Source organism: Pan troglodytes, chromosome 10 (genome assembly GCF_028858775.2).
Source record: "Pan troglodytes isolate AG18354 chromosome 10, NHGRI_mPanTro3-v2.0_pri, whole genome shotgun sequence".
Taxonomy (NCBI): domain Eukaryota; kingdom Metazoa; phylum Chordata; class Mammalia; order Primates; family Hominidae; genus Pan; species Pan troglodytes.
In genome coordinates, this window is record NC_072408.2 from 139,859,936 (window position 1) to 139,875,193 (window position 15,258).

The 15,258-nt window shown below is 52.6% G+C and overlaps 2 protein-coding genes across 3 annotated transcripts in view; one reads left to right on the plus strand and one right to left on the minus strand.

The window, feature by feature from the left end:
• Nucleotides 1-5,189, minus strand: part of ZNF605 (zinc finger protein 605) — a 35,241-nt gene extending 30,052 nt beyond the window's left edge. The window contains exon 1 of one of the 2 annotated variants that reach the window (XM_063785335.1): nucleotides 4,925-5,188. The gene's annotated coding sequence lies outside the window, so the exon portion shown is untranslated. Of the gene's footprint in view, nucleotides 1-4,924 lie in introns of both variants that reach the window. The other variant, XM_016924741.4, reaches the window with a different exon arrangement.
• A 55-nt stretch (nucleotides 5,190-5,244) lies between these two features.
• The window catches only part of ZNF26 (zinc finger protein 26), a 66,520-nt gene continuing 56,506 nt past the window's right edge, over nucleotides 5,245-15,258 (plus strand). The window contains exon 1 of the mRNA XM_054663878.2: nucleotides 5,245-5,895. The gene's annotated coding sequence lies outside the window, so the exon portion shown is untranslated. The remainder of the gene's footprint in view (nucleotides 5,896-15,258) is intronic.

Genomic DNA, 15,258 nt, shown 5'->3' on the forward strand with positions numbered 1-15,258 from the left:
CGCTGGAACCCAGGAGATGGAGGTTGCAGTGAGCTGAGATCACGCCACTGCACTCAAGCATGGGCGACTCTGTCTCAAAAAAAAAAAAAAAAAAGGAAATTTTAACTGTGACCAAGGGATGAATGGGCAGAAGATATTCCTCCCAGACGTCGTAGAGGCTTGTGGGAGGAGGTGGCTTTTAGCTGAGCCTGAAGCAGGAGGAGTCCGCCACGGAAGGCTGGGCCGACCACACCACTCCGGGCACCTCAGATGCAAAGGTCTTGGGTGGGGGAGCTGGAGGTCATCAGGAGGGATGGAAGAGGCCCAGGAGGTACAAACAGCAAGGGGAAAATTCTACAAGGGGAAGACCTTAAGGCCAACGGGGTCACTGAGAACTTTTAAAAAAGGAAATAATCACGTAAAAAGAGTGATCACTGATCAGCGGTCACAAGCTACAAGGAGAGGGCCAAAGGGCAAAAAGACCTGTCACTCACGAGAGGCTTGCCTGAGCCAACCCACGACCCATTCGCATTCGGATCTGCTTCCAGACCCACCAACACGGCCCTGGCAAGTTCCCCGGATTACCAAGTCCCAGGGAGGGCCTCCATCACACACACACCCCAGACACAAACCACTGAACTCCGCAGCTCCAAGCCCCTGCCAACCTCCAGCATCCCAAGTCCCCCAGTCACTCACAGTGACCACCTGAGAATTCTCCAGGTCCACATCCCAAGACATCCCCAGATCACTGAATCCAATAGGCCTGCTTCACAGACCTCCAGACCACACAACCACCGAACTCCATCAACCCCACTCTCACTCACCCCATGTGCCCCCATCACTCCCACAGGACCACAATGGCTGACTTTACAGGCCACGCAGTCTCTCTCCCCAAGAGGCCGCCCCTCCAGGGCCTTCAGAGACACACACTATGGGTTCCCCAGTGACCATCCAACAAAGCCCCCAGGCGGTAACTCTAGTGGCCCCACAACAGCCTCCAGAAACACCTGACCACAGACTCCACAGACTGGCACAGTATAGACCACTAATCACAGATACCCAAAGGCCACTAACTTATTATTATCTTTTTTAAGATGGAGTCTCACTCTGTCATCAGGCTGGAGTGCAGTGGCAAAATCTCGGTTCACTGCAACCTCTGCCTCCTGGGTTCAAGCAATTCTCCTGCCTCAGCCTCCTGAGTAGGTGGGATTACAGGCGCCCGCCACCATGCCCAGCTAATTTTTGTATTTTTAGTAGAGATGGGGTTTCACCATGTTGGCCAGGATGGTCTGGATCTCTTGACCTCCTGATCTGCCTGCCTCAGCCTCCCAAAGTGCTGGGATTACAGGTGTGAGCCACGGTGCCCAGCTAAGGCCACTAACTTCTAACTCCACATTCACCGCAAATGGCAAACAAACTATTAGGCTCCCCAGGCTTCCCTCTCACTGACACCCACAGGGTCCCCAATTTCTCGCCCTCACCCACCCGCACACCAGTCACAGACACTTGCACGCATACTTGGCATTGATCCCAAGCCCTCGATCATTCCTCCTCACAGACCTCACTGCCCACCCCATCAGTCATTCAGTCATCTCTGGTACCCGGTCACTAATACAAACAAGCTCCTTCTCACCTGGTTCCAACACCCTCAAATAACAAAGCCAATGCCAGGGCACGAGCCAATAAAACTGTCCCGCATTCAACGATGTACACTGGACCCTTTATTCCTAATCCTCCACAGGCCCCCAGACACTTACCATTCCTACGTCACACCATAGACCTCACAGGCCAGGCAGAGTCATCCCTACAGGCCCAACTGATGACTGGACCCCAGTGACTCCCACGTGGTTTTTAAATACAGATGCCAGACACCATAATCACCAGCACCCCCAAAGCCCCACTTAAGAATCACCACAGACTGAAACCCCAAACTCTGAGTCCCAAAGGATCCCCACAGAACTCAGATACTCCTGCAGATGAGCTGGGAAGGGGAGGAGAAGGGTGGGGAGCGGGGGAGAAGGGGCTTCAGTCACTCCTGCAGGTGAGGTGGGGAGGGGACGAGAAGGATGGGGGAGGAGAAGGGTGGGGAGGGGAGGAGAAGGGTGGGGAGTGGGGGGAGAAGGGTGGGGAGGGGGGGAGAAGGGTGGAGAGGGGAGGAGAAGGTGGGGAGGGCAGAAGGGTGGGGAGGGGAGGAGAAGGGTGGGGAGGGGAGAAGGGTGGGGAGCGGGGGAGAAGGGTGGGGGGGAGAAGGGTGGGGAGGGGAGGAGAAGGGTGGGGAGGGGGGATAAGGGTGGGGGAGAAGGGTGGGGAGGGGAGAGAAGGGTGGGGGAGAAGGGTGGGGAGGGGAGGAGAAGGGTGGGGAGGGGGGAGAAGGGTGGAGAAGGGAGGAGAACGGTGGGGAGGGCAGAAGGGTGGGGAGGGGAGGAGAAGGGTGGGGAGGGGAGAAGGGTGGGGAGCGGGGGAGAAGGGTGGGGGGAGAAGGGTGGGGAGGGGAGGAGAAGGGTGGGGAGGGGGGATAAGGGTGGGGGAGAAGGGTGGGGAGGGGAGAGAAGGGTGGGGGAGAAGGGTGGGGAGGGGAGGAAAAGGGTGGGGAGGGGGGAGAAGGGTGGAGAAGGGAGGAGAACGGTGGGGAGGGCAGAAGGGTGGGGAGGGGAGGAGAAGGGTGGGGAGGGGAGAAGGGTGGGGAGGGGAGGAGAAGGGTGGGGAGGGGAGGAGAAGGGTGGGGAGGGGAGAAGGGTGGGGAGGGGGGAGAAGGGCGGGGAGGGGGGGAGAAGGGTGGGGAGGGGAGGAGAAGGGTGGGGAGGGGAGAAGGGTGGGGAGGGGAGGAGAAGGGTGGGGAGCAGGGGAGAAGGGCGGGGGGACAAGGGTGGGGAGGGGAGAAGGGTGGGGAGGGGAGGAGAAGGGTGGGGAGGGGGGAGAAGGGTGGGGAGGGGGAGAAGGGCGGGGGGATAAGGGTGGGGAGGGGAGAAGGGTGGGGAGGGGAGGAGAAGGGTGGGGAGGGGAGAAGGGTGGGGAGGGGGGAGAAGGGCGGGGAGGGGGGGAGAAGGGTGGGGAGGGGAGGAGAAGGGTGGGGAGGGGAGAAGGGTGGGGAGGGGAGGAGAAGGGTGGGGAGGGGGGATAAGGGTGGGGGAGAAGGGTGGGGAGGGGAGGAGAAGGGTGGGGAGCAGGGGAGAAGGGCGGGGGGACAAGGGTGGGGAGGGGAGAAGGGTGGGGAGGGGAGGAGAAGGGTGGGGAGGGGGGAGAAGGGTGGGGAGGGGGAGAAGGGTGGGGGGATAAGGGTGGGGAGGGGAGAAGGGTGGGGAGGGGAGAAGGGTGGGGAGGGGGAGAAGGGTGGGGAGGGGGGAGAAGGGTGGGGAGGGGGAGAAGGGTGGGGAGGGGGGATAAGGGTGGGGAGGGGAGAAGGGTGGGGAGGGGAGAAGGGTGGGGAGGGGAGAAAGGTGGGGAGGGGAGAAGGGTGGGGAGGGGAGGAGAAGGGTGGGGAGGGGGGAGAAGGGTGGGGAGGGGGGAGAAGGGTGGGGGGAGAAGGGTAGGGAGGGGAGGAGAAGGGTGGGGAGGGGGGAGAAGGGTGGGGAGGGGGGAGAAGGGTGGGGAGGGGGGGAGAAGGGTGGGGAGGGGGGGAGAAGGGTGGGGAGGGGAGAAGAAGGGTGGGGAGGGGAGGAGAAGGGGCTTCTGTCCTGGGACGAACACACTGGTCTCCATTCACTCACTTCATCAGGTGCCCAAGTCATGCGCTCACAGAGCCCCTCCCCTGTAAACTGACATTCTCAGGCTTGCGCCACAGACCCCCTAAATTAGACCCCAGTCACTCAATGCCCAGGGATCCCTAATCCCTTATCCCCGGGGCCCCCAAGCATTCGCCCCCATGACACCCCATTCTCTAATCCACTCCATGCTGGAGCATTCACTGACATTCCCACAGGCCCTCCCAAACACCACCTGGAAAGGGATTGTGGGGCTCTGCACAAATGCCGATCCCGCAGGCCCCTCCAATGACTCCAAGTATGACCCCCGTTGTCCACGCACTCACAACTTGCAACAGGTCCACCATTAACTTACATCCAGACTCCCTTGTCACAAACACACAGCGCCATTCCTAATGCTTCCATCATAAGATCCCCAAACACAAGCACAGAAACGAACCCCAGCCACTCGCCAGCATGGGCCACCCCATACTCGCCTCCGCTATTGGAGACAGGGGTTGAAATAGCAACCACTGTTATTCAGCTGTCAAATAAAACATACAACTGGACAGAGCAAAGAAAGACGGTTCCAAAGGGTTATTGGAAGTGGGGAAAAAAAGACGCGGAAGAGGGTTGGGAAGGGGAAGGAGAACGGGCTTCTGGGAAGAACCGTGAAGCCACGAGACTCACGTGCATCTCTGCAAGGCAAAAAGGGTTTTTCTTTCACAGAGAGCTGTGAACAAGGTTAGCAAAGACCAGGCCTGGCCAAGCGAGGTGGAAGTGCGGGCGACCAGACAGCAGAGCGGGGAAAGCTTGACCCTGAGCCAGCCTGTTCTCAGGCGAGGCTGCGTGTTGGCTCAGGCTGGGGATGGGCCAAAGCTCAAGAAAATGGGGAAAGGAAAGAAGCTTAGAGTTTGCTTAAGGAGCATTTTGCTCCGACCGCTCGGTGGAGTTCAGCCAGTCACCGATGAGGCAAGCGACCGCAACGTGGCAGGTCTGTGTGAACAAGGGGCATCCTGGAGGCTGACCAAAGTCATATAGGGAACGGGGGATCTTTGCAGTGAGCCATTTGCTGGAACCCAAAAGAGTGGGAAATTCCTCAACCTTCGCTGTTTTCCAGGAGCACAGGGCTCTGGTGAAATCCAACACTGTCACAGCCGGCAGGCTTTCCAGTGAATGGAACCCACACAAGCAAGTCCCTAAGCCCTCCAAAGCAGGCCCCCGCAGAAGCCTCATCATTCACCCCCCTGGCCTCCAATGCTCACCCAAAGGCATCCAAATCATTGATCAGCAGAGTCCTAATCGCTGCAGACAAATCCTCCACACGGCCTCCCAGGGGCCCCTCTCCCCTGGGGCCAAGGGCAACCTCGCGTCCCCTTGCCCCGCCCGTGCTGCACCCCAAGTCTACAGCGACCTCCATAGGCCCCCAGTGAATCGCCCAGCTGACCCCAAATCTCCCCCGACACCCACATTCAGCGCCCCGCCGCCGCCCGCCCTACAGCCCCCACCCCACCCTCTGCCTCCCACCCCCGCACGCCCCCAGGGCCCCCGCCTGAGGCCCGCCTTCCGCGCATGCGCCCAGGCCGGTCCGCAGGCCTTTCTCGCCCCGGCCGGCAGCCAGTTCGTGCGCGCTGGGGTCACCGCGAGCCGGTCCGCAGCGGGGTCACCGCGATCCCCGGCGCAGACACAGAGGCCGCCCCCAGCCCCGCCGCCTCGTCGTCCCGCCCCCGCTGCACGCTCCCTTACCCCTCGGACCTCGCAGTGCCGCGGCGGACACTGCCCGATCAGGGAAGTGAACGCGCAGAACTACATTTCCCAGCGTCCCGCTCGCGCTGGAACTACACTTCCCGGGGGGCTCGGCGGTGCACCCGCCGGGGTCGCGGATTGGAGGTTTCCGGTTGGAAAAGCCCCTTGGCGGCTAACTGGGGAGGACTGGAAGAAATCTAGGATGGAGCAAGCACTGCTGGCCCACCATGTCTGTGAGAGAACCTAAAGGCGCCTCCAGGAGGAAGCATCTGCATCTTTTCCTTGTTTGTTTTTTTTTTTTTTTTTTGGAGGCAGGGTCTCGCTCTGTCACCCAGTGGGGAGTGCAGTGGTGCCATGAACGCTCATTGCAGCCTCAGGCTGGTCTCCGACTCCTGGGTTCAAATGATCCTCCTGTCCCAGCCTCCCAAAATGCTGGAATTACAGGCATGAGTCACTGCGTCCGGCTGCTTTTCCATTTTTCATCGTAGCTGTAAGTAATATCGGTAAATGTTAGTGTTACGTGCGTCCGTATAGGAGACCACCTGAGCAGGCTAAGTGTGAGCAACAAGCCTGTTTATTCACTTGGGTGCAAGTGGGCTGAGTCTGAGAAAGGAGTCAGCGGAGGGTGGTGGGCTTGTCATTGATTCTTATAGGTTTGGGATAGGATAGGCGGTGGAGTCAGCGGCAATTTTTTTTTTTTTTTTTTTTTTGAGACGGAGTCTCGCTCTGTCGCCCAGGCTGGAGTGCAGTGGCCCGATCTCGGCTCACTGCAAGCTCCGCCTCCCGGGTTCACGCCATTCTCCTGCCTCAGCCTCCTGAGTAGCTGGGACTACAGGCACCCACCACCACGCCCGGCTAATTTTTTTGTATTTTTAGTAGAGACGGGGTTTCACTGTGTTAGCCAGGATGGTCTTGATCTCCCGACTTCGTGATCCGCCCTCCTCGGCCTCCCAAAGTGCTGGGATTACAGGCGTGAGCCACTGCGCCCAGCCACTCCCAGCTACTTTTTGTATTTTTAGTAGAGATGGGTTTCACCATGTTGGCAAGGCTGGTCTCAAACTCCTGACCTCTGGTGATCCATGCGTCTCGGACTCCCAAAGTGCTGGGATTACAGACCTGAGCCACCGTACCCAGCCCACATTGCCCTGGTTCTAACTGAGATTCAACTTTATTTAAGCAAACCAATTCCATGCTCAACAGAGCTAAAATTAAAATTCTGCTTTAAGGTAGTTTTGTTTTTGTTCTCAGAAAATTTTGCTGTTCACAGATTTATGATTTTCACTTTTCTCCGAGGTTAAGTGTGTCATTTATTAAATGACTTACTAGAATTTATACGCCTTTTTTTTTTTTTTTTTTGAGATGGAGTCTTGCTCTGTCACCCAGGCTGGAGTGCAGTGGCGCGATCTCAGTTCATTGCTACCTCTGCCTCCTGAGTTGAAGCAATTCTCCCGCCTCTGACCCCCGAGTAGCTGGGATTACAGGCACCCACCATCATGCCTGGCTAATTTTTTGTATTTTTGTAGAGATGAGGTTTCACCATGTTGGCCAGGCTGGTGTCGAACTCATGACCTCAGGTGATCCGCCTGTCTTGGCCTCCCAAAGTGCTGGGATTACAGGCATGAGCCACTGAGCATGGCCATGGCCTTTTCTTTCATTCCAATTTTGGTCAGGAAAGAAAACAGTTTCTCCTCTAAAAAAAAATTCCATGGCTTAAGTAAAACTTGTAAGTTAAAAAAAAAAAAAACTGGCTAAACTCTTAAGTTCAGTTCATTTGGCACATCTGAAGTCCCACTTTAAATGACCAAAGCCAGTAAAAAAAACTTTTTATAAAGACAGAGATAAATCTTAAAGATAAGACACTCTTTCTCCCAGCCACAAGATAATTTAGTGACTTAGGTTTTGTGAAACTTTAAGCTCATCGTTCATGACATACGTTGGACCCATAAGACTCCCCTCAACAAAAAACATACAAAAATCTCCTCGTGCCCTAAGTGCCCAAAATTACTGGGTTTCACCAAGACATCTATTGAAAAGTGACTCTTCAATAAATAATCCTTATTAAGCAGCATACCAGACCCAACAACTCTTTCCCTTTCAGTCTTTGATCTTTAAAACAAAAACCCCAAATTATGGACATTCATCCATCTAAAACTGAGTCTTTCCCCTTCAAAAGAAATACACCTTTAATGGCTGGATGCAGTGCCTCACGCCGGTAATCTCAGTGCTTTGGGAGGCTGAGGTGGGTGGAGCACGAGGTCAGGAGTTCGAGACCAGCCTGACCAACATGGTGAAACCCCGTCTCTACTAAAAATACAAAAATTAGCTGGGCATCGTGGCCGGCGCCTGTAATCCCAGCTATTTGGGAGTCTGAGGCAGGAGAATTGCTTGAAACAGAAAGGTGGAGGTTGCAGTGAGCTGAAATTGTGCCACTGTATTCCAGTCTGGGCAAAAGAGCGAAACTCCGTCTCAAAAAAAAAAAAAAAAAAAAAAATACACCTTTAAGTAACTCCAGCTAAATTCATATATAGTACTTATGATGCGACCTCCTGTCAATATCTTTTAAAATGGTCTTATTTAACCCATAAAGACCCCAAACTACAAAGACCAAAATGAAATGACATTAAAAATACCTTAATTAGTTTATTTACGTGCATAATTTTTAAAAACTGAGTCTAAAATTTTTAAAAAATTGAAAGTTACTTTCAATAATAGTAAAAAGCATCTAAAAGAGACTGAAAATTTCTTTCCCTACAGAAAAAATTAAACTCTTTAGAACTATTGATATATTAAAAAAGGAAACTGCCAAAACTTCTCACCCTTCTGCTTCTGCATCTCTTTATTCCTCCTTCTCCAAACTGCCTTGCCAAGACTTGACTTCTTTTTTCCTCCTCCCCATACAATCACTTATCTTTTGTAAATTAATATGTATTAATGCGGAGTCCTAATTAGGGAAAAAGAGACAGGGTAGTGGGAGCAGGGGAAAGCAAAATAAGAAATAAGAGAAAGCAGATAAGCTGTAAGTCTGCCTTTCTTAATGGTCCAGGACACAGAGCTGTCATAACTCACAATCTTCCTGTGGCCAGCTATCACCAGATCCTCAGCTGATACAAAAAATGCACGTCAGCTTCCTGCAACCTTGGTGTTGTCAGAACTAAACGTAGAACTCTGCAGCCCAAGAACCACCTATTACATCTCCAGGAAACCTTTGTTTCCTTGCAGTCAGTTCCTCTCTTGCTGGCTGCCTGTTACCTTCTTGAAAGTATTTTCCTACTTTCTCTAATAAATCTGCCTGTCTTGGTAAATTCTTTTTTTTTTTGAGACGGAGTCTTGCTCTGTCACCAGGCTGGAGTGCAGGGGCGCGATCTCGGCTTACTGCAACCTCCAACTCCTGGGTTCAAGCTATTCCACTGCCTCAGCCTCCCAAGTAGCTGGGACTACAGGTGTGTTCCACCACGCCTGGCTAATTTTTTGTATTTTGGTAGAGACGGAGTTTCACCCTGTTGGCCAGGATGGTCTCGATCTCCTGACCTCATGATCCGCCCGCCTCGGCCTCCCAAAGTGCTGGGATTACAGGCGTGAGCCACTGCGCCTGGCCCTGTCTTGGTAAATTCTTTTACTCCTATTCCACTTTCCCATATAGTCACTGCTCCCCCACAACAATTTATATATCTATACAAGTTGTAAATATATATATTTATAATTGTATGTATTTAACATATATGCCTTTTTATCGTCCTGTACCTAACCTAACTCAGACCAAATAACACAGAAAACCCATAACTACTACATCTTCAATATAAAATAGTGAGTATATCTTCCCCCTAAAGAAACTACCTTAACTAATCAGGCCATTATAACTCTACATTAAGCCTTATATATAAAGAATTAAAGTTCTGCTAAACTTTCCTAAACATTGTCTATATAAACAATCCCAAACTTCTACACTTCAAAATATGAACTTTCATTCTTTAAGATTTATACTTCCCAGGTGGCTGTCCTCAAACTTTACACTTAAACTCTCTTTAAACTAGATTCTGATCCTTTCAGTTATTTTATTTTATTTATTTATTTATTTTTGAGACTGAGTTTCGCTCTTGTCGTCCAGGCTGGAGTGCAATGGCGCGATCTCGGCTCACTGCAACCTCCGCCTCCCGGGTTCAAGCGACTCTCCTGCCTCAGCCCCCTGAGTAGCTGGAATTACAAGTGCCTGCCACCACGCCCGCCACACCTGGCTAAATTTGTATTTTTAGTGGAGACGGGGTTTCGCCATGTTGGCCGGGCTGGTCTCCATCTCCTGACCTCAGGTGATCCACCCGACTTGGCCTCCCAGAGTACTGGGATTACAGGCATGAGCCACCCACACCCAGTCAGATCCTTTTAGTTATTTTATTATTATTATTATTATTTGAGACGGAGTCTTGGTCTGTAGCCCAGGCTGGAGTGCAGTGCTACTCGGCTCACTGCAACCTCCACCTCCCAGATTCTGCCTCAGCCTCTCGAGTAGCTGGGATTACAGGCGTGCACCACCACACCCAGCTAATTTTTTGTATTTTTAGTAGAGACAGGGTTGCACCTTGTTAGCCAGGATGGTCTGCATCTCCTGACCACGTGATCTGCCCGCCTCGGCTTCACAAAGTGCTGGGATTACAGGCTTGAGCCACCACGCCTGGCTGATTTTATGTTTTTTATTATGTGTATTATTACTATCATTTGAGACGGAGTCTCGCTCTGTCGCCCAGCCTGGAATGCAGTGGCACGATCTCTGCTCACTGCAAGCTCCGCCTCCCGGGTTCACACCATTCTCCTGCCTCAGCCTCCCGAGTAGCTAGGACTACAGGCGCCCGCCACCAAGCCCGGCTAATTTTTTATATTTTTTAGTAGAGACGGGGTTTCACCGTGTTAGCCAGGATGGTCTCGATCTCCTGAGCTTGTGATCTGGCTGCCTTGGCCTCCCAAAGTGCTGGGATTACAGGCGTGAGCCACCGCACCTGGCCAAACTTTTTATATTTTTAGTAGAGATGGGGTTTAAACATATTGGCCAGGCTGGTCTCTTAACTCCTCCCACCTCGGCCTCCCAAAGTGCTGGGATTATAGGCATGAGCCAGCACGCCAGGCCCTTTTAATTATTTTAAATTAACATATCCTATGCTGATTGAAGCCCTGGAGTCAGCTATTCCTGAAGCCTACAGATCGACTTCTTTGGTTATAAAAGCCAATAGATTTCCTCTATTAGTCTAAGCTAGTTTGAGTTATATTTCTGGCAGAGCCTTATTACAAATTTACTCTTTTTTTTTCTTTTCATTTCTTTCTGTTTGAGACAGGATCTTACTTTGTGAACCAATGGGAATGCAGTGGTGCAAATACAGTTTGCACCTCCACCTTCCAGGCTCAAGTGATCCTCCCACCTCAGCCTCCTGAGTAGCTGGGACCACAGGCACATGCCACCATGCCTAGCTAATTTTTTTTTTTTTTTTTGAGGCAGAGTCTAGCTCTGTTGCCCAGGCTGGAGTGCAGTGGCACGATCTCGGCTCACTGCAACCTCCACCTCCTGGGTTCAAGTGATTCTCATGCCCCAGCCTCCCGAGTAGTTGGGATTACAGGCACATACGACCATGCCTGGCTAATTTTTTGTATTTTTAGTAGAGACAGGGTTTCACCATGTTGGTCAGGCTAGTCTCAAACTCCTGACCTCAGGTGATCCGCCTACCTCAGCCTCCCATACTGCTGGGATTACAGGCTTGAGCCACTGTGTCCAGCCTAATGCCTGGTTAATTTTTGTAAAGACGGGGTTTCACCATGTTGCCCAGGCTGCTCTCGAACTCCTCAGCTCCAGTGATCCACCCACCTTGACCTCCCAAAGTGCTGGGATTACAGGTATGAGCAATTGCACCCAGCCACAAATTCACTCTTTTACTTCGAAAGAGTCTTAATACAAACTTACTGTAGTAAGTATGTAGGGCATTCCCAGCATCTGTTTCCATGCCAATCAAAAGAACCCTAAGCTAAATAATTTAAAAATATAGAAGTAAAAGAAATCTGTGTGCCGCAAACCACCCAGGTGCCGAGGCAAGAGACCGAGGGCACAAGCTGCTCCAGTATAATAAAGAAAATATATAGAATAAGAATAGTTATACTAGAAATAGATTATAGATATGATTATATATGAATATCAATCAGTTTGTAGCATTACTCTTTATTCCAATATTATAATAATGTTTGTTCTACAATTATAACCTTGGAAAAACCAGGCCATACAGATATAGGAACTGAAGGGACACGGTGAGAAGTGACCGGAAGACAAGTGTGAGCCTTCAGTCACACCCGGACAGGGCCACTAGAGGGCTCCCTGGTCTAGCGGTCGCGCCAGCGCCTGGGAAGGCACCCGTTACTTAGCAGACCTTGGTCTAGCGGTGACACCAGCGCCTGGGAAGGCACCCGTTACTTAGCAGACCTTGGTCTAGCGGTGACACCAGCGCCTGGGAAGGCACCCGTTACTTAGCAGACCTTGGTCTAGCGGTCGCGCCAGCGCCTGGGAAGGCACCCGTTACTTAGCAGACCTTGGTCTAGCGGTGACACCAGCGCCTGGGAAGGCACCCGTTACTTAGCAGACCTTGGTCTACTGGTCGCGCCAGCGCCTGGGAAGACACCCGTTACTTAGCAGACCAGGAAAGGGAGTCTCCCTTTCCCTTGGGGAGATTAGGGAAGACTCTGCTCCACCACCTCTTGTGGAAGGCCTGACATCAGTCAAGCCCGCCTGCAGCCATCCAGAGGCCTAAACGTCTCCCTGTGATGCTGTGCTTCAGCGGTCATGCTCCTGGTCCACTTTCATGTTCCACCCTATACACCTGGCTCCACCTTCTAGATAGCAGTAGCAGAATTAGTGAAAGTATTAAGCTGTTGATCCCTCCAAGAAATGCATATAAGAAATAATGACATAAGCTGTTCTCCCTCCCCACCCCCCTCTCTGCCTCGGCTGCCAGGCAGGGAAGGGCCCCTTGTCCAGTGGACACGTGACTCGCGTGACCTTACCTATCATTGGAGGTGGCTCACACTCCTTACCCTGTGCCCTTGTCTTGTATCCAACAAATAACAGCGCAGCCTGGCATTCGGGGCCACTACTGGTCTCTGCGTCTTGGTGGTAGTGGTCCCCCGGGCCCAGCTGTCTTTTCTTCTGTCTCTTTGCCTTGTGTCTTTATTTCTACAATCTCTCGTCTCCGCACATAAAGAGAAAAACCCACAGGCCCTGTAGGGCTGGTCCCTATAGAAATCATGTATGCTTATTTGTTGTTGTAACTTTACTTTTTTGTTCGTTTGTTTGTTTTGAGACGGAGTCTCGCTCTGTCGTCCAGGCTGGAGTGCAGTGGCGCAATCTCGGCTCACTGCAAGCTCCGCCTCCCAGGTTCACGCCATTCTCCTGCCTCAGCCTCCCGAGTAGCTGGGACTACAGGCGCCTGCCACCATGCCTGGCTAATTTTTTGTATTTTTTAGTAGAGACGGGGGTTCACCATGTTAGCCAGGATGGTCTGCATCTCCTGACCTCGTGATCCACCCACCTCGGCCTCCCAAAGTGCTGGGATTACAGGCGTGAGCCATACTTTTTTTTTTTTTTTTTTTTAATGCATGTTGTTGCAACTCTGCTTTTTCTTCTGAGACAGGGTCTCACTCTGTCACCCAGGCTGGAGTGCAAGGGTGTGATCATGCCTCATTGCAGCCTTGGCCTCCTCCCACTCAGCCTCCCGAGTAGCAGGGAGTACAGGCACATGCCACCGTGCCTAGATAATTTTCTGAAATTTTTTTTTGTAGAGACAGGTTTTGCCATGTTGCCCAGGCTGGCCTCAAAGTCCTGAGCACAAGTGCTAGAATTACAGGCGTGAGCCACCATGACTGCGTGCCTGGCCCAACTCTACCTCTTTTTTTTTTTTTTTTTTGAGCTGGAGTCTCTGTAGGCTGGAGTGCAGTGGCGTGATCTTGGCTCATTGCAATCTTGGCTCATTGCAATCTCCATCTCCCAGGTTCAAGCGATTCTCCTGCCTCAGCCTCCCCAGTAGCTGGGATTACAGGCACATGCCACCATGCCCAGCTAATTTTCGTATTTTTAGTAGACATGGGAATTTGCCATGTTGGCCAGGCTGGTCTCAAACTCCTGGCCTCAGGCGATCCGCCCTCCTTGGCCTCCCAAAGTGCTGGGATTACAGGCGTGAGCCATTGGGCCCGGCTAACTCTGCTTTTTTTAATGCCCAAACACTGTCCCTGATCATCTAGGAACAGAATGGTTATCTTGTGTTGATTCTATCGTGTCTCACACACCCAAATGTTCTCATTGTTCTTCGCTGGTCTGTATCCTGTCGTTCATTATTTTTACAGGCGTCTATTTCTCTCATGCACTTTTCCAGGACCTCTTTTTTTTCCCGTCCATGTAAATCTAACCGTAGATTCCTAACTGTAGATTCTCTTCCCCTCCATGTAAATCTAACGGTAGATTCCTAACCGTAGATTCTCTTCCCTCAAAGGAGCTCTGAGTCGTTTTAGGCCAGTTGCAGGTTTACACGTAACAAAAGATTCATATAATTATGAATAAGAAGACCTGGGGTAGCAGGAGACCAGGGTTCTTGTCTAATATGGATAGATCTGGGAAGCCTGCATGATTAGGGACTATGCATTTAAACTTACGTCAACGATATAATCTCACAATCCAGGGGGAAGGACGGCCTGCGAACGGTCATAAGTGGTGACTAAGTTTGCTTCAGTTAGAGAACTGGGCGTAGAATATGTGTCTGGAATTTGCTAAAAATACAATTTGTTAGGAATGTTATGAGGCTATAGCAGTGCCTTATTAGCTCTGGGTTTAGATAGAAAGGGAAGATTAAATTGTGGCAGCGGCGGGCTGTCTGGAGTGCCTGCTGCCATCATGCCGGCTGCAGCAGCGGAGCACGCCTGGGGCTGCATGCTCCATGGAGCTGGGGACAAGTGAGCGCGTCGTCCCTTCCAAGTTGGGGCGGGAGTTCCCCAGGTGCCACTGCAGCTGCCCAAACCACCCAGGCATCCCTGTGCTCTCAGGGTGGGGAGCAGGCTGGAGCCCCACCCTCCTGGACACAGCTGCAGCTGTCCAAACTGTGGCTCAGATCTGAGCCTCTGGCTCCATGAAACAGGCAGGAATCCCACCCCGCCCCTCCTTCCCACGCAGCTGCAAACCATGACTGCAGACCCAGGCATCTCTGCACTCTGGAGGGCCCAGGAAGAGCCCCCTGACCTCGCGGGCTGGGAAATGCCTGCTCCCCCTGCCTGGCTTTTCTCTGCTGTCGGTGCCTGCTCCAATCTCGGAGCAAAGCTGGGGCCAAGCCTGGGCATTGTCACAGCCTGGCTGGGTGTGCACGCTCTCAAGGCAGTGCTGACCCGCCAGTCCCTTGCTGCCTCAGCCCCCTCTGGACATCGGGCACTGATGAGCATAGGAGGGAAGATGATGGGGGGCTGAGGGCAGCTTGGCACTGCCCAGCCTGGGCACCATGAAGACAGCAGGAGGCAGACAGGTTCCTGGGTGGAAGGGGGCGTGTCCCTGGTGAGCCCCACCTTGAGGCCAGGAAGGGCTAGAAGGCTGGGGGCCGGGCTCCCAGTCCCGCAGACCAGAGCGGGAATTTGTGGTGCCTTTTCCAGGCCCACCCACAGCCACCCATGGACCCACTGGAAGGCTCTTCCTCCTCTCTGAGGCCCATGAAAGCCCCAGGCTCAGCCAGAGCTGAGCAGGTGTCAGGATAACCAGCTGCAGAGAAGAGCTACCCAGTCCAGGGCCTCCTCTCTGCTGAAAACTGCAGAGATAATGGGATGACCTGCTTGTAGAGAGTGAGAACACCTCCCA